Source organism: Symphalangus syndactylus, chromosome 19 (assembly GCF_028878055.3).
Source record: "Symphalangus syndactylus isolate Jambi chromosome 19, NHGRI_mSymSyn1-v2.1_pri, whole genome shotgun sequence".
Taxonomy (NCBI): Eukaryota; Metazoa; Chordata; class Mammalia; order Primates; family Hylobatidae; genus Symphalangus; species Symphalangus syndactylus.
This window is the reverse complement of record NC_072434.2, coordinates 25621079-25641454: the sequence shown is the minus strand read 5'-3', so window position 1 is coordinate 25641454 and position 20376 is coordinate 25621079. Positions and strand designations below refer to the sequence as shown.

Below are 20376 nucleotides of genomic sequence, written 5' to 3'. Positions count from 1 at the left end.
AGGTGTAAACACCAGGAGGTGGGGACCAACCATGGGGGGTTCACTTAAAAGGGTGTCTGCCAGCTGGTTGCAGTGGCTAACATCTGTAATCCCAGCATTTTGGGAGGCCTATGCAGTAAGATCACTTGAGTCTAGGATTTCCAGGCCAGCTGGGAAACATGGTAAAATCCCGTTTCTGGAAAAAAAAAAAAAAAAAAAAAAGAAAAAATACAAAAATTAGTTTGGCATGTGCCTGTAGTCCCAGCTACTAAGGAGGCTGAGGCTAGGTGGGAGGATCACCTGAGCCTGGGAAGTCGAGGCTGCCATGAGCCATGATGGCACCACTGCACTCCAGCCTGGGCAACAGAGCAAGACCCTGTCTCAGGAAAAAAAAAAAAAAAAAAAGTCTGTCTGCCAAACCTTGTCTCACAGTATCTTTTTTACTCTCTGTGCTGCATTTTGCATATATTCCCTATTGCTATCTTCCAAGCACGGTAGTCCACATATAATCCACTGATAGGTTTTCAATTTTAAACTACTTTAAAAAATTCTGACTTTTTTATCTTACAAATCAATCTTTTCTCTTGTTTGTGTCCTTTTTTTTTTTTCTCTATAATTGCTACCTTCATTTTGCTTTCACATTATTAGGAACCTATTTAATAGTGTCTTTCAGACTGTTGTGTTATTTCAAGCTCTTGGAGTGCTCACCCTCCTATTTTTGTTTCTGCTGAATTTTACTCACAACAGAGTTTTTCTTCTTGTGGTTTGTAATTTTTTTATGAGTAAAAACAACTTTAAGAGGATTTTTCTTTTTCCTGGGGGGTCTTTGTGTGCTGAGTTGCGTAAATGCCCCTGACTACAGTCTTAGCTTTAGATTTTTGCTAGGAAGCCAGGAGTTCCATTGGTCTAGTGCCTGTTCTTGTGCTCTTAGTTTGGGGATTCCCACAATATCTGGATAGTGTAAATTTGGTCTCCATATACAATTTAGGTTCAAGCCCTTTATAAATGTCACACAAACTCTCTCCAACTTCATTTCTTACCTGTGCTCTCACAAACTCCACTCTCCAGCCACATGGAACTTTGTACCTCCCTTTGAACTTTTCACAGCTGCCACAGCTCTTCCCGTATGCACTGTTCCTCCCACCTAACCTGTCATTCCCTTCTTCTCTGCTTGGCATACTTTTGTCCTTCCAGAAATTTCAGATCTTGTACAGACTCTTCCAGGATCCTTTCCCTGATTGCCCCAGGAAACGCTTACTATTTTATTCCTGCACTTTCTTGTTATTTTGTACTTCTTTTTCTAGTGCTTATTATTTGGTAATTATCTATGCATGTACACACAAAAACAGCATCCAATAATAAACTGCTCAAGGCCAGAGGCCATCTGACATATCTAACTCAGCTCTACAAATGTCTGTAAAAGAATGATCACTTTACAGTAACATGGGGATCCTGAGAAGAAATCATATTGATTCCTTATTTTAATATTTTTATTTTAATGAGGATAAATGCATAGTGTACCTAGAATAAAATTTATCATGATATACTTATAGCTAAGTGAGAAAATGCAGACTATTTAAGAATACAAATAAGTGTTTATTCATAGTGGTATTTAAAACAATGTCAAAAGAATAGCAACTATGTCAGTGTGCATTTTTATTTTCCCTTAGTTGTAACATCATAGTTATGACAGCTGCTTTAAAATCCTTTTCCGTTAATTCCAACACCTAGGTCATTTTGTGATTGGTCTCCATTTATTAAATTTCCTCTTGTATATAGGTTTCATTTTTCTGTTTCTTTATCTAGTAACTTTGGATTGCATACTGGTCATTGTAGCTTATACAATGCAGAGACTACGAATTCTTTTATATTCTTCAGAAAAATATTATTATTATTATTTTATTTTTTGGAGACGAAGTCTCGCTCTGTCGCCCAGGCTGGAGTGCAGTGGCACAGTCTTGGCTCACTGCAAGCTCCACCTCCTGGGTTCACGCCATTCTCCTGCCTCAGCCTCTCGAGTAGGTGGGATTACAAGCGCCCGCCACCATGCCCGGCTAATTTTTTGTGTTTTTAGTAGAGACGGGATTTCACCGTGTTAGCCAGGATGCTCTCGATCTCCTGACCTCTTGGTCCTCCTGCCTCCGCCTCCCAAAGTGCTGGGATTACAGGCGTGAGCCACCACGCCCGGCCCAGAAAAATATTATGTTATTTTGGCAGGCAGTCACTTAGCTGAATCAAACTTCTAGCCCTGTAGCAGTGCACTCCGTGGTGTGTCACAGCTGCAGTTGTTTTGTCTTTAGCTGGGTGACTTGGAGTGTACTCTGCATGGGCATATTACAAGGGTTAACCAGAGATTTGAGCAGAAATCATTTTCAGAAGTTGAGGCTCCGCCTCTGTAGCCGTCTCCTTTCTAGAATTTTTCCGTCACTTTTCAGCTGCTATGGTGAACTCTAACTCTTTTCTCTGGTTCTTCAAGCCTGTAAGACTGCAAACGTCTCTCCTAGTTTTAGTTAACTGGCATGGTGTTGAGCAGACACTGCACTCCAAAAAAATAAAAATCACATAGTGCCCTCTGCTCTTCTTAGTTCAAATTCTCATACAGGTCAATGCATACTTTTGGTTATTATCTGAGTGCCCTCAGATTGTTGTTTTTTGCTATTCCCTCTGGATTTTATTGCTGTTATATGCCAAAGGGTTAGTCTGGTAGAAGCTACTTTGTCCACAGAAGTGGAAACTGTAATTTTAAGAAGGTAATCTGAGATTGTAATCGCATAGGTATTTGGTCCCAGAACAAGATACATGGTTTTCCTTCTGATTTCTGCACTGACCACATCAATTCAGAAGCACAGGTTTTACTTCTGGGCACTACATTCTGGGGAAAACATTGATGAATGCCAGGGCCTAGAAAAGGGCATTTTAACTTGTTTTAGCAGGTTTGTTACATGGGTATATTGCGTGATGCTGAAGTTTGGCATATGAATGATCCTGTCACCAGGTAGTGAGCGTAGTAACCCAACAGTTAGTTTTTTATGTAAACAGTATAAGAATAAAGGGATATTTTGTCTAGAAAGGGAAGACTTAAGGAAAGCATGAAACTGCCTTCACATATTTGAAACGTTATCATGAGAATGGAAAAATAGATTTGTTCTATATTAATACAGAAAGCATAGGCTGGGCTCGGTGGCTCATACCTGTAATCCCAGCACTTTGGGAGGCTGAGGCGGGTGGATCACGAGGTCAGGAGATCGAGACCATCCTGGCTAACACAGTGAAACCCCGTCTCTACTAAAAACACACACACACACAAAATTAGCCAGGCTTTGTGGCAGGCACCTGTAGTCCCAGCTATTCGGGAGGCTGAGGCAGGAGAATGGCGTGAACCTGGGGGGCGGAGCTTGCAGTGAGCTGAGATGGTGCTGCTCCACTCCAGCCTGGGAGACAGTGAGACTCCGTCTCAAAAAAAAAAAAAGCATACATAAGACAAAAGGATAGAATTTATTGAAATAAGATTTCAAGTCAGCATAAGAGGAAGCAAGTTAACATTAGAAGTACTCAGTAATGTAATGCATTGATTTGCACCAAACAGAACTCCCATCCCTGGAGCATTCCAATAGAATCTGAATGACCATATTTCAGAAATAGTGTAGAGAATACTTATGCACTGATTGAAAGAGAGGCATGGACCTGACATTTCTTAAGCATCTGTGATTAGCTGATTAGCACAATTCATGCATTTTCTTTGTATAACATTTCTCAAGATTATGGCATAGATTACTCATGATAACAAAATTATGGGCCAGGTGGAAAAATGACATTTGCAAATTTTGGTTGAGGAAAGTGTAGTACAGAGGGCTAAATAATTGGCCAAGATCACCTGAAACTTTGGAGAAAGGGAGGATTGGGAATGATTCATCTAGATTTTTCAGGTCATTAATATATTGGACCGTGTTATAGTAAAGAAATGTTTGAGAATGAGACATTTCCCTAAGAATGTGATATTTTTAAATGCATTGATTTATTATGCTGCTTTCTCTGAAACTGAACCTAACACTTTCGATTCTGCCCCATTCAGAGCAAGGATGGGCTGGGCCTGGATGTTTGCCATATGCTTCATATACACTTACAGGATTTTCTGAGCAAACTTCGAGGTCTGCATTGCTTCATCCTCAATCATTTCCAAACAAGATCTGCAACAGAATCGAGGCATATAGCCAGACAATAGCAAGAGAGCAATTGGGAAAGTTTGTTTAAATTGTGCTTTTCTTCTTAATATCATATGGTAAAATACTGACATTAGAAAAACATTCCATTATAAATTGTAGGACGTCCCTTATAATAAGGAAGATTAAGTGAATGCTCTTTCAACCACTACATATGCCACTGAAAGATTAGATTGAATCATATGAACTTGCAAATATTTGACATTTTGACTGATAAAAATGACAATTTAATACGGTTAAACTGGGCCAGGCGCGGTGGCTCACGCTTGTAATCCCAGCACTTTGGGAGGCCGAGGTGGGCGGATCACGAGGTCAGGAGATCGAGACCACAGTGAAACCCCGTCTCTACTAAAAATACAAAAAATTAGCCGGGTGTGGTGGCCGGCGCCTGTAGTCCCAGCTACTCAGAGAGGCTGAGGCAGGAGAATGGCGTGAACCCGGGAGGCAGAGCTTGCAGTGAGCCGAGATCGTGCCACTGCACTCCAGCCTGGGCGACAGAGCAAGACTCCGTCTCAAGAAAAAAAAAAAAAAATACGGTTAAACTGACTCCATAATAGGTGCCTGATATTTGCGAGGATGCTTCTTCTAAAGTTTAGGTTGTTAATGCAGAAGGGAGAATTAAAGAGTTAAAAATGATTTCAGGAATCATCTAATCCAGCTTCTTTATGTATGAGATGAAGAATCTAAAGCTCAGAGAGAGAGTGCTTTATTTAGACTCTACAAGTATACTGGTCTCTCAACCCACAGTTCAATATTCTTCCTGCTGTTCTAAGATGATGCAGGAAACTCCCTATCCCATTTGCCGGAGAGATTGTGAATGAGAGTCTCAGGGTACTCTAGACCATTGCAGAGAACCTGCATACGTGACCTATTTTAAAGCTACAAATTTATAAAACCCAATCAACATTAGCACTGCATTCATCAAAATGTAGTCTTAGTCTAATGATATTATAAGTACTTTAAAGAAATATGATGATGAATATAAATTGTCATTATATAGGCCTAGGATCTTAGAGGATGTAGGAGACAAGGCTGAGTCTGGCTTGATTTCGTGATGGAAAAATGAAAGGATTTATGAGATGAAGGGACCTTACATATCAATTTTAGTAATAAATATTCACAGAAACCTTATGAGATAAATATTATAATGCCCATCTTATAGATGGGGAAAATGAGATTTAGAAGGGCTAATTACTTGCCCCAGGGCCACACAACAAATAGGGATCAGAGCAAGGTTTAGAACCTGGGAGTACTTAATTCCAAGCCACAGGTCTTCCTAGGATGCAGCACTATCTTTAGTAACAAACCCTATAAGTTGATTCCTAAATAAGTTACACATATGTAGAAATGGTTGAGTCACTATAAAAACCTGTATGAAGTTTTCTGAAAAAATTAAAAATAGAACTGTCATATAATTTGTTAACTATCATATGATTCATGATTCTGAGTATATATACAAAATAATTGAAATCAGGATTTCAAAGACATATCTGCATTCCCACATCCATTTCAGCATTATTCACAATAGCCAATAGATGGAAACAGGCTACATATTCAGTGAAGGATAAATGAATAAAGAAAATAAAATGGAATATTATTCAGCCTTAAAAAGAACAAAATTCTGACACACACTACAATAGGAATGAACCAGAAGTATATTACGCTAAGTGAAATTACCCAATTAAAGAAGGACAAGTATTGTATGAGTTCACTTACATGAGGTATCTAGAAGAGTCAAACTCCTAGGAGCAGAGGGTAGAATTATGGTTGCTAGGAGCTAGGGGGAAGTGGAAATGGTGAGATGTCATTAAATAAGTGTGTGTGTGTGTGTGTGTGTGTATAATATATATAATTAAATTAGTATATAAGTATATATATTTATATATATAAGGATATATAATTAAATTAGTATATAAGTATATATGTATATATACTTATATACTAATTATATACTTATATACTAATATATACTTATATACTAATATATACTTATATACTAATTTAGTATACTTATATTAGTATACTAATTATAAACGTATTAGTATATAAATATATACATTAAATAACTGTGTGTGTGTGTATGTGTATGTGTATATATATATGTATAGAGAGAGAGAGAGAGGGAGACAAGGTCTTGCTCTGTTGCCCAGGCTAGAGTCCAGCGGTGTGATCACAACTCATTGCAGCCTCAAACTTCTAGGTTCAGGCAATACTCCTTCCTCGGCCTCCTGAGTAGCTGGGACTACAGCCATGTGCCACCACACCTGGCTAATTTTCTTCTTCTTCTTCTTCTTCTTCTTCTTCTTCTTCTTCTTCTTATTATTATTATTATTATTATTATTATTGTTATTATTATTTGTAGAGATGAGGTCTCACTATGTTGCCGAGGCTGGTCTCAAACTCCCGGGCTCAAGCAATCCTCCTGCCCTGGCCTCCCAAAGTGCTGGGATTACAAGCATGAGCCACTGTGCCCAGTGGTATAAAATTTTAATTATACAACATGAACAAGTTTTAGAGAACAGCTGTACAACACTTGTGCCTACAGATAATAATACTGTACTGTGCACTTGAAATTTTGTTAGTAGAATCTTATGTAAAATGATCTTACCACAATTTTTTAAAAAGTTACTTAAGAGAAAATTTAAAATATTTCAAATGGAGGAAAAATAAATAAATAAAATAAGAAATTGTTCATAAATGTTATTTTGATGCATTATCAAGCACCAAAATTAGGTCTAATTTATTTCACTAATCTCTTTACCTTTCATCTTTTCATACATTATTAAGATTTCTGCTTCAGCAAGTATTATTAATGTTCTTCATTTCTTAATGTGAGGTCATTGCTACAGGCTTCACGGAAATCATGCAACATAGGCTTTTCCCATCAGAACACATTTTTTCATGTGTTCTGAATAGAATGAAACAGGCAACATACAGAGTGGAGCTCCTGGATTATAGGTGCAACCAACTAAATTGGTTGATTTGTTAAGCCATAGACAACTGCGGGAAATAACTAGGTTGATGTTTGCCACTGAGTTGACTAGCTAACCAAATCATGCAGCATTTTTTTTTTTTTTTTTTTTTTTTTTTTTTTTTTTTCTTTTTTTTTTTATTATACTTTAGGGTTTTAGGGTACATGTGCACAATGTGCAGTTTTGTTACATATGTATCCATGTGCCATGTTGATTTCCTGCACCCATTAACTCGTCATTTAGCATTAGGTGTATCTCCTAATGCTGTCCCTCCCCCCTCCCCCCACCCCACAACAGTCCCCGGAGTGTGATGTTCCCCTTCCTGTGTCCATGAGTTCTCATTGTTCAATTCCCACCTATGAGTGAGAACATGCGGTGTTTGGTTTTTTGTCCTTGCGATAGTTTACTGAGAATGATGTTTTCCAGTTTCATCCATGTCCCTACAAAGGACACGAACTCATCATTTTTTATGGCTGCATAGTATTCCATGGTGTATATGTGCCACATTTTCTTAATCCAGTCTATCGTTGTTGGACATTTGGGTTGGTTCCAACTCTTTGCTATTGTGAATAGTGCCGCAATAAACATACGTGTGCATGTGTCTTTATAGCAGCATGATTTATAGTCCTTTGGGTATATACCCAGTAATGGGATGGCTGGGTCAAATGGTATTTCTAGTTCGAGAACCCTGAGGAATCGCCACACTGACTTCCACAATGGTTGAACTAGTTTACAGTCCCACCAACAGTGTAAAAGTGTTCCTATTTCTCCACATCCTCTCCAGCACCTGTTGTTTCCTGATTTTTTAATGATGGCCATTCTAACTGGTGTGAGATGGTATCTCACTGTGGTTTTGATTTGCATTTCTCTGATGGCCAGTGATGAGGAGCATTTCTTCATGTGTTTTTTGGCTGCATAAATGTCTTCTTTTGAGAAGTGTCTGTTCATGTCCTCTGCCCACTTTTTGATGGGGTTGTTTGTTTTTTTCTTGTAAATTTGTTTGAGTTCATTGTAGATTCTGGATATTAGCCCTTTGTCAGATGAGTAGGTTGCAAAAATTTTCTCCCATTGTGTAGGTTGCCTGTTCACTCTGATGATAGTTTCTTTTGCTGTGCAGAAGCTCTTTAGTTTAATGAGATCCCATTTGTCGATTTTGGCTTTTGTTGCCATTGCTTTTGGTGTTTTAGACATGAAGTCCTTGCCCACGCCTATGTCCTGAATGGTATTGCCTAGGTTTTCTTGTAGGATTTTAATGGTTTTAGGTCTAACATATAAGTCTTTAATCCATCTTGAATTAATTTTTGTATAAGGTGTAAGGAAGGGATCCAGTTGCAGCTTTCTACATATGGCTAGCCAGTTTTCCCAGCACCATTTATTAAATAGGGAATCCTTTCCCCATTTCTTGTTTTTGTCAGGTTTGTCAAAGATCAGATAGTTGTAGCTATGCGGCATCATTTCTGAGGGCTCTGTTCTGTTCCATTGATCTATGTCTCTGTTGTGGTACCAGTACCATGCTGTTTTGGTTACTGTAGCCTTGTAGTATAGTTTAAAGTCAGGTAGCGTGATGCCTCCAGCTTTGTTCTTTTGGCTTAGGATTGACTTGGCGATGCGGGCTCTTTTTTGGTTCCATATGAACTTTAAAGTAGTTTTTTCCAATTCTGTGAAGAAAGTCATTGGTAGCTTGATGGGGATGGCATTGAATCTATAAATTACCTTGGGCAGTATGGCCATTTTCACGATATTGATTCTTCCAACCCATGAGCATGGAATGTTCTTCCATTTGTTTGTATCCTCTTTTATTTCATTGAGCAGTGGTTTGTAGTTCTCCTTGAAGAGGTCCTTCACATCCCTTGTAAGTTGGATTCCTAGGTATTTTATTCTCTTTGAAGCAATTGTGAATGGGAGTTCACTCATGATTTGGCTCTCTGTTTGTCTGTTATTGGTGTACAAGAATGCTTGTGATTTTTGTACATTAATTTTGTATCCTGAGACTTTGCTGAAGTTGCTGATCAGCTTAAGGAGATTTTGGGCTGAGACAATGGGGTTTTCTAGATATACAATCATGTCATCTGCAAACAGGGACAATTTGACTTCCTCTTTTCCTAATTGAATACCCTTTATTTCCTTCTCCTGCCTGATTGCTCTGGCCAGAACTTCCAGCACTATGTTGAATAGGAGCGGTGAGAGAGGGCATCCCTGTCTTGTGCCAGTTTTCAGAGGGAATGCTTCCAGTTTTTGCCCATTCAGTATGATATTGGCTGTGGGTTTGTCGTAGATAGCTCTTATTATTTTGAGATACGTCCCATCAATACCTAATTTATTGAGAGTTTTTAGCATGAAGGGTTGTTGAATTTTGTCAAAGGCCTTTTCTGCATCTATTGAGATAATCATGTGGTTTTTGTCTTTGGTTCTGTTTATATGCTGGATTACATTTATTGATTTGCGTATGTTGAACCAGCCTTGCATCCCAGGGATGAAGCCCACTTGATCATGGTGGATAAGCTTTTTGATGTGCTGCTGGATTCGGTTTGCCAGTATTTTATTGAGGATTTTTGCATCAATGTTCATCAAGGATATTGGTCTGAAATTCTCTTTTTTGGTTAAGTCTCTGCCAGGTTTTGGTATCAGGACGATGCTGGCTTCGTAAAATGTGTTAGGGAGGATTCCCTCTTTTTCTATCGACTGGAATAGTTTCAGAAGGAATGGTACCAGTTCCTCCTTGTACCTCTGGTAGAATTCAGCTGTGAATCCATCAGGTCCTGGACTCTTTTTGGTTGGTAAGCTATTGATTATTGCCACAATTTCAGAACCTGTTATTGGTCTATTCAGAGATTCAACTTCTTCCTGGTTTAGTCTTGGGAGGGTGTATTTGTCGAGGAATTTATCCATTTCTTCTAGATTTTCTAGTTTATTTGCATAGAGGTGTTTGTAGTATTCTCTGATGGTAGATTGTATTTCTGTGGGATCGGTGGTGATATCCCCTTTTTCGTTTTTTATTGCATCTATTTGATTCTTCTCTCTTTTCTTCTTTATTAGTCTTGCTAGCGGTCCATCAATTTTGTTGATCTTTTCAAAAAACCAGCTCCTGGATTCATTAATTTTTTGAAGGGTTTTTTGTGTCTCTATTTCCTTCAGTTCTGCTCTGATTTTAGTTATTTCTAGCCTTCTGCTAGCTTTTGAATGTGTTTGCTCTTGCTTTTCTAGTTCTTTTAATTGTGATGTTAGGGTGTCAATTTTGGATCTTTCCTGCTTTCTCTTGTGGGCATTTAGTGCTATAAATTTCCCTCTACACACTGCTTTGAACGTGTCCCAGAGATTCTGGTATGTTGTGTCTTTGTTCTCGTTGGTTTCAAAGAACATCTTTATTTCTGCCTTCATTTCATTATGTACCCAATAGTCATTCAGGAGCAGGTTGTTCAGTTTCCATGTAGTTGAGCGGTTTTGACTGAGTTTCTTAATCCTGAGTTCTAGTTTGATTGCACTGTGGTCTGAGAGACAGTTTGTTATAATCTCTGTTCTTTTACATTTGCTGAGAAGAGCTTTACTTCCAACTATGTGGTCAATTTTGGAATAGGTGCGGTGTGGTGCTGAAAAAAATGTATATTCTGTTGATTTGGGGTGGAGAGTTCTGTAGATGTCTATTAGGTCCACTTTATGTAGAGCTGAGTTCAATTCCTGGATATCCTTGTTAACTTTCTGTCTCGTTGATCTGTCTAATGCTGACAGTGGGGTGTTAAAATCTCCCATTATTATTGTGTGGGAGTTTAAGTCCCTTTGTAGGTCACTGAGGACTTGCTTTATGAATCTGGGTGCTCCTATGTTGGGTGCATATATATTTAGGATAGTTAGCTCTTCTTGTTGAATTGATCCCTTTACCATTATGTAATGGCCTTCTTTGTCTCTTTTGATCTTTGTTGGTTTAAAGTCTATTTTATCAGAGACTAGGATTGCAACCCCTGCCTTTTTTTGTTTTCCAGTTGCTTGATAAATCTTCCTCCATCCCTTTATTTTGAGTCTATGTGTGTCTCTGCACGTGAGATGGGTTTCCTGAATACAGCACACTGATGGGTCCTGACTCCTTATCCAGTTTGCCAGTCTGTGTCTTTTGATTGGAGCATTTAGCCCATTTACATTTAACGTGAATATTGTTATGTGTGAATCTGATCCTGTCATTATGATGTTAGTTGGTTATTTTGCTCGTTAGTTGCTATAGTTTCTTCCTAGCCTCGATGGTCTTTACAATTTGGCATGTTTTTGCAGGGGCTGGTACCGGTTGTTCCTTTCCATGTTTAGTGCTTCCTTCAGGAGCTCTTTTAGGGCAGGCCTGGTGGTGACAAAATCACTCAGCGTTTGCTTGTCTGTAAAGTATTTTATTTCTCCTTCACTTATGAAGCTTAGTTTGGCGGGATAGGAAATTCTGGGCTGAAAATTCTTTTCTTTAAGAATGTTGAATATCGGCCCCCACTCTCTTCTGGCTTGTAGAGTTTCTGCTGAGAGATCAGCTGTTAGTCTGATGGGCTTCCCTTTGTGGGTAACCCGACCTTTCTCTCTGGCTGCCCTTAACATTTTTTCCTTCATTTCCACTTTGGTGAATCTGACAATTATGTGTCTTGGGGTTGCCCTTCTTGAGGAGTATCTTTGTGGCGTTCTCTGTATTTCCTGAATCTGAATGCTGGCCTGCCTTGCTAGATTGGGGAAGTTCTCCTGGATAATATCTTGCAGAGTGTTTTCCAACTTGGTTCCATTCTCCCCATCATTTTCAGGTACACCAATCAGACGTAGGTTTGGTCTTTTCACATAGTCCCAAATTTCTTGGAGGCTTTGTTCATTTCTTTTTATTCTTTTTTCTCTAAACTTTCCTTCTCTCTTCATTTCATTCATTTCATCTTCTATCAGCGATACCCTTTCTTCCAGTTGATCGCATCTGCTACTGAGGCTTCTGCATTCTTCGCGTAGTTCTCGAAACTTGGCTTTCAGCTCCATCATCTCCTTGAAGCCCTTCTCTCCATTGGTTATTCTAGTTATCCATTCTTCTAATTTTTTTTCAAAGTTTTTAACTTCTTTGCTATTGTTTTGAATTTCCTCTCGTAGCTCAGAGTAGTTTGATCGTCTGAAGCCTTCTTCTCTCAACTCATCAAAGTCATCCTCCATCCAGCTTTGTTCCGTTGCTGGTGAGGAACTGCGTTCCTTTGGAGGAGGAGAGGTGCTCTGTTTTTTAGAGTTTCCAGTTTTTTTGGTCTGTTTTTTCCCCATCTTTGTGGTTTTGTCTACTTTTTGTCTTCGATGATGGTGATGTACAGATGGGTTTTTGGTGTGGATGTCCTTTCTCTTTGTTAATTTTCCTTCTACCAAACAAGACCCTCAGCTGCAGGTCTGTTGGAGTTTACTAGAGGTCCACTCCAGACCCTGTTTGGCTGGGTCTCAGCAGCGGTGGCTGCAGAACAGTGGATTTTCGTGAGACCACAAATTCAGCTGTCTGATAGTTCCTCTGAAAGTTTTGTCTCAGAGGAGTACCCGGTTGAATGAGGTGTCAGTCTGTCCCTACTGGGGGGGTGCCTCCCAGTTAGGCTGCTCAGGGGTGAGGGACCCACTTTAGGAGGCAGTCTGTCCGTTCTCAGATCTCCAGCTGCATGCTGGGAGAACCACTACTCTCTTCAAAGCTGTCAGTCAGACAGGGACATTTAAGGCTGTGGAGGTTCTCGCTGAGTTTTTGGTTGTCTGTGCCCTGCCCCCAGAGGTGGAGTCTACAGGGGCAGGCGGGCCTCCTTGAGCTGTGGTGGGCTCCACCCAGTTCGAGCTTCCTGGCTGCTTTGTTTACCTAAGCAAGCCTGGGCAATGGCGGGCGCCCCTCCCCCAGCCTCGCTGCCGCCTTGCAGCGTGATCTCAGACTGCTGTGCTAGCAATCAGCGAGACTCTGTGGGCATAGGACCCTCCGAGCCAGGTGCGGGACACAATCTCCTAGTGTGCCGTTTTCCAGGCCCGTTGGAAAAGCGCAGTATTAGGACGGGACTGACCCGATATTCCAGGTGCCGTCTGTTTCCCCTTTCTTTGACTAGGAAAGGGAACTCCCTGACCCCTTGCGCTTCCCGAGTGAGGCAATGCCTCGCCCTGCTTCGGCTCGCGCACAGTGCGCTTCACCGACTGTCCTGCACCCACTGTTAGGCACTCCCTAGTGAGATGAAACCGGTACCTCAAGCAGAAATGCAGAAATCACCCGTCTTCTGTGTCGCTGGGGCTGGGAGCTGGAGACCGGAGCTGTTCCTATTCGGCCATCTTGGCTCCACCCTCTTTTTTTTTTTTTTTTTGAGACGGAGTCTCGCTCTATCGCCCAGGCTGGAGTGCAATGGCGCAATCTCGGCTCACTGCAAGCTCCGCCTCCCGGGTTCACGCCATTCTCCTGCCTCAGCCTCTCCAAGTAGCTGGGACTACAGGCGCCCGCCACCACGCCCGGCTAATTTTTTGTATTTTTAGTAGAGACGGGGTTTCACCGTGGTCTCGATCTCCTGACCTCGTGATCCGCCCGCCTCGGCCTCCCAAAGTGCTGGGATTACAAGCGTGAGCCACCGCGCCCGGCCTCATGCAGCATTTTTGTTAGCTGTCAAATCAGTCTCATCATCTACTAAAATCTCCCTAAAATGATCATTTCCTTGGTACGATACTAGACTTACGGAAACCGGTTTTTAAAATAATGCATTTATTCATTCATCCACCATTTATCAAGGGCCTTTTTCAGGCAAAGCTCTGAGCTAGGCATGGTAAGCAACTAAAATATACACAAAAATGTGTGTTTGTGCTTTCAAAGAACTTAGGTAAGAAAATCAGGTACATAGCTTCGTACATAAGAGTTCTCTAATTTTGTGAATCATAAAGATATTTTTAATGTGTCTATAATGACATATGTTGGTTATGACAAGGTTGGCCATATTATTTATTGTCCAAATTGGAGCATTTTCAAAGTGAAAGAGAGCAACACTATTAATAATTATTCTAGGACAACAGCCTAAACTGATACTGTTCTGGGCAAACTAGGACATATCCTAGTTATTACCCACCCAGGAGAATGCATTATGTTTCACTTGATTCTCTTTAAAATGCCATTGGCATCTATCACAGATCATTCAGAAATCAAGTCTACATGTTACAAACCAATTAACTGACAAAAATAACTCAAAGCAAACAATAAAGTTGACGGCATCGCGTTAGTTACCAATTTTCTTGAATTATTTTCCTTATTTTTTGCTCAAGGAGAACCTTTGGCATCAGTTCCATCTATTAAATATAGAGTTGTCAACCAAACTGAAAACTGCCAGTATGCACCCAGATACCATGCCGTTGTCTTGTTTAACATGACATGAATTTAGTTTCTACCAATTTTTAATTTTAAGAATGGAGTGTATACATTTTTATATAGTGTGGATTTTTTTTCTTTAATATCTTACATTGCTTTTAGGAAATGCAGTTGCAGCTCATTGAATTCATTGCTAAATCTTTTTTTGTGAGAACAAATTGAATAGCATGTAGAAGACTGTAGGAATTTACTATCTGAACAATTTTAAATACCAAGATAATTGACTTGAAATTGGCAATTGCTTTAATATTGTTTCTACTTAAAACTTCCATGACTCATAATACTTATTCATGGATTATATGTGTATAATTTTCCTAAATTTCTTTAAATTAAAAATGATTTTTTCCTCCTAAAGGGTTATAAAGATCATGGCTATTATATTTTTCTCACAATTGTAATTACTGAAACACAGGTTTGTTTCATGTAAACCATAGAAATATTTTGGAGACTAATTATACACAGAAAGGAAGCCACATACGAACTATAACATCCAAAACCAAATAGGCTATTTGCAATGAAAGTTATTTGATCATTTGGAAATTATATTCATGATTATTTCATTGTCTAGTTGAATGTATTTTAATTTAGTTTCACAAATAGTTACAAATATATGTTACTTTTATCCACTTCCCTTAATATTTCTTTGATAATCCTATGCTGATAACAACACAGTTATAAAGGAAAACTGAAGTACTTCTATATTTGTTAAAGTGGGAAAATATGTATTAATGACCGATAAATGGCTGAAATTACTCTAGTTGATACCTAGAACTCAGGAAAAAAATTATATTTCGAAGCCAATTCATTTCCTTGAATTTTTCAATAGCCAGCATCATCCCGAGTAAGTATATACTCAACAAATATTACCTAAGTGATTGAGATAATGAATTAGGTATTTTTGAGGTAATTTTGAAGTGTCAATTTCCAGCTTTGAGAATTTTGTTTTTGTGTGTGTATGTGTGTGTGAATGTTTTTATTCATCCTGCCCCATAGTTACTGAAATTAAGATGAAAATGATAGTATATAGTAAGTACAGAAAATTGTCCCATTTCCCTTTCAAATTTACAGGATGAAAAAGGCAAGGCTTGATCATTAGTTGCCACTTTGTTGATGATAGTGTCTTGGGGACAAGTGGGCCACACTTTCCTTTAGGAAAACATTTCCATCTAAGAACCCAATGCACAGAAACCCCATTATTCATCTTGAATTAGAATTTGATGTAAATTAACCCTTCCCTGAACCAATCCCAGATGCAGTCGAGATCCGTAAAGAGATAGTCCTCACCTGTAACATAATCACGTGGACACAGCCAAGGACACTCTCAAGGCAGTCCTGCAGGTTATACTCAATTTGCCTAAAAATCGTAGTAGTTTGAGAGGAGGAGTGGATTTTCTCTTCAAAGTAAGATAAGTGTGGTTGAATTGTAGAAAATCATGTCCTTTTCTTCCACTTGCTCTAAAGCCAGTAGGAGCTGACCACTGCTGCAATATTGAAAAGACATTTTAAAGAATATGTTGCTCATTGTTCTTTGACCCTAAAACCCTCATTTCATTCTCCTTTGCCTAGTCAAATACATTTGTTCTCACAATGTTCCAGTCAATATTTCCTTTCTCCCCTCCCCCACGCAATCAGCATTTGGAGTGTCTTGTTGCCATACAATCCTAAGTACACCTCTATCATAGCATTGTATAATAATACTAATAGTGGCTAATATTTGTTGTGTGCTTACTCTGAGCCTGAAACTATGCTAAGGTCATTGTAAGCATTATTTTATTTATTATTCACAAAGTCCCAAGAGTCAAGAAATATTATTTTCCTCATTTTGTTGATGAGAACTCAAAATCAGAGAGAGGCTAAGTATCTTTTCCAAGGCTCTCCAATTCAGAAGTTGGAGCCATGCTTTCAGATCCTGGAGCACCTGCATCTATTACCAATTAGCTATACTGCAAAAGCCTTCATTTGTCTGCCTTATCCTCCATCCTGAGAGCTATAGGAAGGTGGAGAAAATATCTTCTTTATCTTTATAACTTCAGTACCTGGCAATCATTCCTGGCAGAGTAGTGCTTCACTATTTACCAAACGAATAAATGAACAAATGAAAGAATGGTATGTGGTGTGCACAGAAGAAATTAGAACATTCCTGGGGCTGGGGGTAGGGTAGAAAAGGCTTCGTGCAGAAGATATTTGACCCAGCTCTTAAAGAATAAGCAAGCATTATCTCAGAAGAACAAAAAGCACATTTCTCCTTGACATGTTTTTTCATATCGTTGATTGTTTATTTGCTAGCAAAGTGTTAATTTAATTTAAACAGCTTTTCACTGCAGAAGTTCACAAATAAGTTGTATACCTGTCAGCAAAGAGAGCTTAGAATGTCAGAATGCCCATGTTTTTATTAATAGTGTAAGTGCCACACCGTGTTTATAATTATCCCTTGCTTTTGTTGATTATTAGTTCCTCTTAACATAACTGCATTTTTAGATTTGTGAGAGTAGAAAATGGAAATTCTAGAAAAAAATCCATTAAAGCCATAACCTTCCTTAGGGATCACCAAACAAGGGTTATAGACATCAGGGAAGAAAGGAAACTTAAGGCACTGGCCCCAAAAGACAATCAGCGTCAACACACACTTTTGAATGGGCCCTAAGCAATGAGAGCAGAAATATGCCAAGGAAAAATGGGTGGTACCAGAAGAAAAGGAGGATCCAGGAAAGAGCTAGTAGAGTTTACAAGTAGAAAGAGCCCTACAGCAGCCACAGCAGTTTAGGGACATGGAAGAAGATTTCTGCATTTGCCCCAAAAGTGCCATTAATAACACTAAAGCTTATCTTTTTTTTTACAAGTCTAGTTGTCAGAAAAGCCTTACAACAAATTTTCCAAATGTTCTCTTCTTTCCAAATTCAGTTGAACCTGAAGGGTTTATGCTGTCCACTCCCACCTATTCATTGCCAATTCATCATCCCTGTAAGCCACCTTTATCTGCAATAACTGCTCCCCACAGGAGAAGCTGACATTCTGAGCTTCTAGGCAGGAAATCCAATGTTCTGTCCTTTCATAAGTCCCATGGCAATGCAGAGAGCTTCTGGAGTCAGTGCCTTCCACATATTCTCTACAGCTGAAAGAATGCAAGCATCTTCCCAAAGTCACCATTCCATCCACACGTTTGTTTCTTCAATACATCTGGCAATGGGTAGTACACAGGGAGAGAAGAAGGAGAGCAGGGAATCTGTAAAAGATAATATATAATTCCTGTAACAATACTTTCCAGGAAACTATAATCTAGCTGTCAAGCAAAAAGAAACTACAAAACATCCTGAAAACAATTAATCCCTAATTTATGTTACTGAGTAAAAGCACAGTATAAATTCACAGAAGTCTGATCGCTATGAGCTATTGCAAGAGGGAAAGTTTTCATGGAGGATATGGAAATTAAAGTAGGCCATGACATATGAGAAAGATTATTTATAGAACAGAAAATGGGAGCACATTCAAGAGAGAAAAATGTCACAAGTAAAGATGTGATAGTGGGAAAAAAAAGTTTAGGTGAGATGAAGAACAGAGACTAGATAGGCCTGATTTTAATAGATAAAGAATGTCAGGAAATAGTAGCATATAAAAGTGGATAAATTAAGAGAAAGATTAGATGATGGAGTCCATCGACCAAACTTTGGTAAAAATCCAGCCAGAGAAGAAAGAGTCATTCTATAATTCTGTGATTTAGGTATATGCCATGTTTTCTTCTCAAATGTTTCCTACAGGTTTTGATTATATATGGCTACAATTCACTTTCTGACTAGAAAGGACCTACCTTACTCTGTTTGGACTGCTGTAACAAAATACCATTGACTGAGTAACTTTTAAACAGCAGAAATGTGTTAGTACTGGAGGCTGGGAACTTCAAGACCAACTGACCAGCAGATTTAGTGTCTGGTGAGGACCCACCCATTTCCTGGTTCATAAATGGTGTCTTCTCTCTGTGTCCTCACATGACAAAGGAACAAGGCAGTTCTCCAGGACCTCTTTTATAAGGTCACTAATCCCATTCATGAAGGCTCTACCCTCATGACCTAATTGGCCCCATCTTCTAATATGGTGACATTGATGATTAGGTTTCAGTGAATGAAATCTGGGAGGACATAAACATTCAGACCATGGCAGGATCTTACACCAAAATGGTAGCATCTTTCCTTCATGATGGATTTATCAATAAAAACTCCTGAATTCTATTCTTAGACGAATTATTTTATTTTGGAACTCAAAGCAATACAAACTGTTTATTCTTCCAAAAATTTTTAAAATATATAATGTTATGCAGACAGAAAGTTTTTCCTGAGCAGATTTTTTTGGGAGTTTGGTTTTTGAAACTAGCTTATTAAAAACACAAAATCTTCAGTCCAATTTTTGATTTCTGCTAATTAGAAGTTTTCTCTAGGCATAGTTTTGTTAGTAAGTCTTGCTTTAAGCCCCCCCCCCGCCGCCTTTTTTTTTCACTTCACTTGAATCTTTCTAAAGTTCTTAATTGAGGATTTTAATTGAGGATATTTAGACCTGTGATGCTCTCCTATTTCTCTCAAAGGACCAAAGACATGTTTTGGTCTGGGGAGGTTCAGATGTAATCAGATTAAGTCTTCCTTCACTAAAAATTGAGCAAATTCCCTGGATCAGCATCACTAAAAAAGAGTCTCTGGGGCAATAGACTGATGTTATTACTCACCATCTTAATGTACATAAAATTAAGGAACTATATTTACTCACTTCAGAAAATTTCTAAGTTGTGCAGATCAATATAAAAGGTGCCTTATACTGATCAGTTGTTGATTTGAACATTTCTGTGATTAGTGCAATCTATTTTCAGAGCTAAGGAAGCCAGAAAATTATAAAATCAGACCTTTAACTACCTGAGGGGAGTTAACAGTCTAGTGCACAAGAAAGCTTGCATCAGATGACCAGGATTCTCACGGTGCCTCTTTCAGCCAAGGGTTGTGCCTTCTCTGATATTATTCTGCACTCAACATGCAATGCCTCATGCACTCAACATGCAATGCCTCATTTAGTTCTAACCATCAGTAGTACTGTTATTTCCACTTTACAGATGCTGAAACGAAGGCCCAAAGAAGTGAAGTGACTTACTTGGGGTCACACAGTTCATCTAACCTCAAATCCTCATTTTTTTCTCCAGTGTATAATTTTGGGTTTCTGTTTCCTAGTTTGTAAAGTACAACATTTGGAGACTGTTTTTAAGCCGACTGTCCTACCAGAAAATTCTAGAAGTCTTAACATTTCTTAATTGTAAAATAAGTGTTTTAAAAGAGATGCCATTACACATAGTTTACAAAAACACAAGTTTATCATGGGACCAACTATGTCCAGGGAACTCTGGAATTTCTTAAAGAACAGTTCTAGGGGCAAATGAGGAATGTAAATGGGAAAGAAATTGTAAAATTTGCTCTATGGCCCTAATGGGATCCAGAATCTATTTATTTTTACCATGAAGTCCTGTGAACACTAAAGATAATCACAGCTGGCAATATGTAAATTATCCTTATTTGCAGCTTCTTGAAGTTAAAGGTTGTGTGTGTTTGGCTGGTATAACTGCGTTGCCACTTAATTACCAACGTAAATGCTCTCAAATTATAGAAACCAATATAAGCCCCTCAACTTAAAAATTTATTTACAGAATGCTAAGCAATGACATTGAGCTTCACATTCACCTTGTGAGGTGAGCTGAAGAGGATCAGCTTCCGTGTGTAATTGTGCATAATTAGTCTTCTGCCTTGAAACAGAAAAGGAGTATTTCACAGGATTCCCACCATGGCTGGGGAGGACAGAGGACTACTCTGACGGAGAAAATGCACACCTT

The 20376-nt window shown here is 38.9% G+C and overlaps 1 protein-coding gene and 1 long non-coding RNA gene across 6 annotated transcripts in view; one reads left to right on the top strand and one right to left on the bottom strand.

Moving 5' to 3' along the window:
• Positions 1 to 20376, top strand: part of CRB1 (crumbs cell polarity complex component 1) — a 218105-nt gene that overhangs the window by 180743 nt on the left and 16986 nt on the right. The window lies entirely within an intron of this gene.
• LOC134731968 (uncharacterized) overlaps positions 16223 to 20376 on the bottom strand; it is a 40374-nt gene continuing 36220 nt past the window's right edge. The window contains exon 3 of the long non-coding RNA XR_010114726.1: positions 16223 to 17742. This is a non-coding gene — a long non-coding RNA (uncharacterized lncRNA). The remainder of the gene's footprint in view (positions 17743 to 20376) is intronic.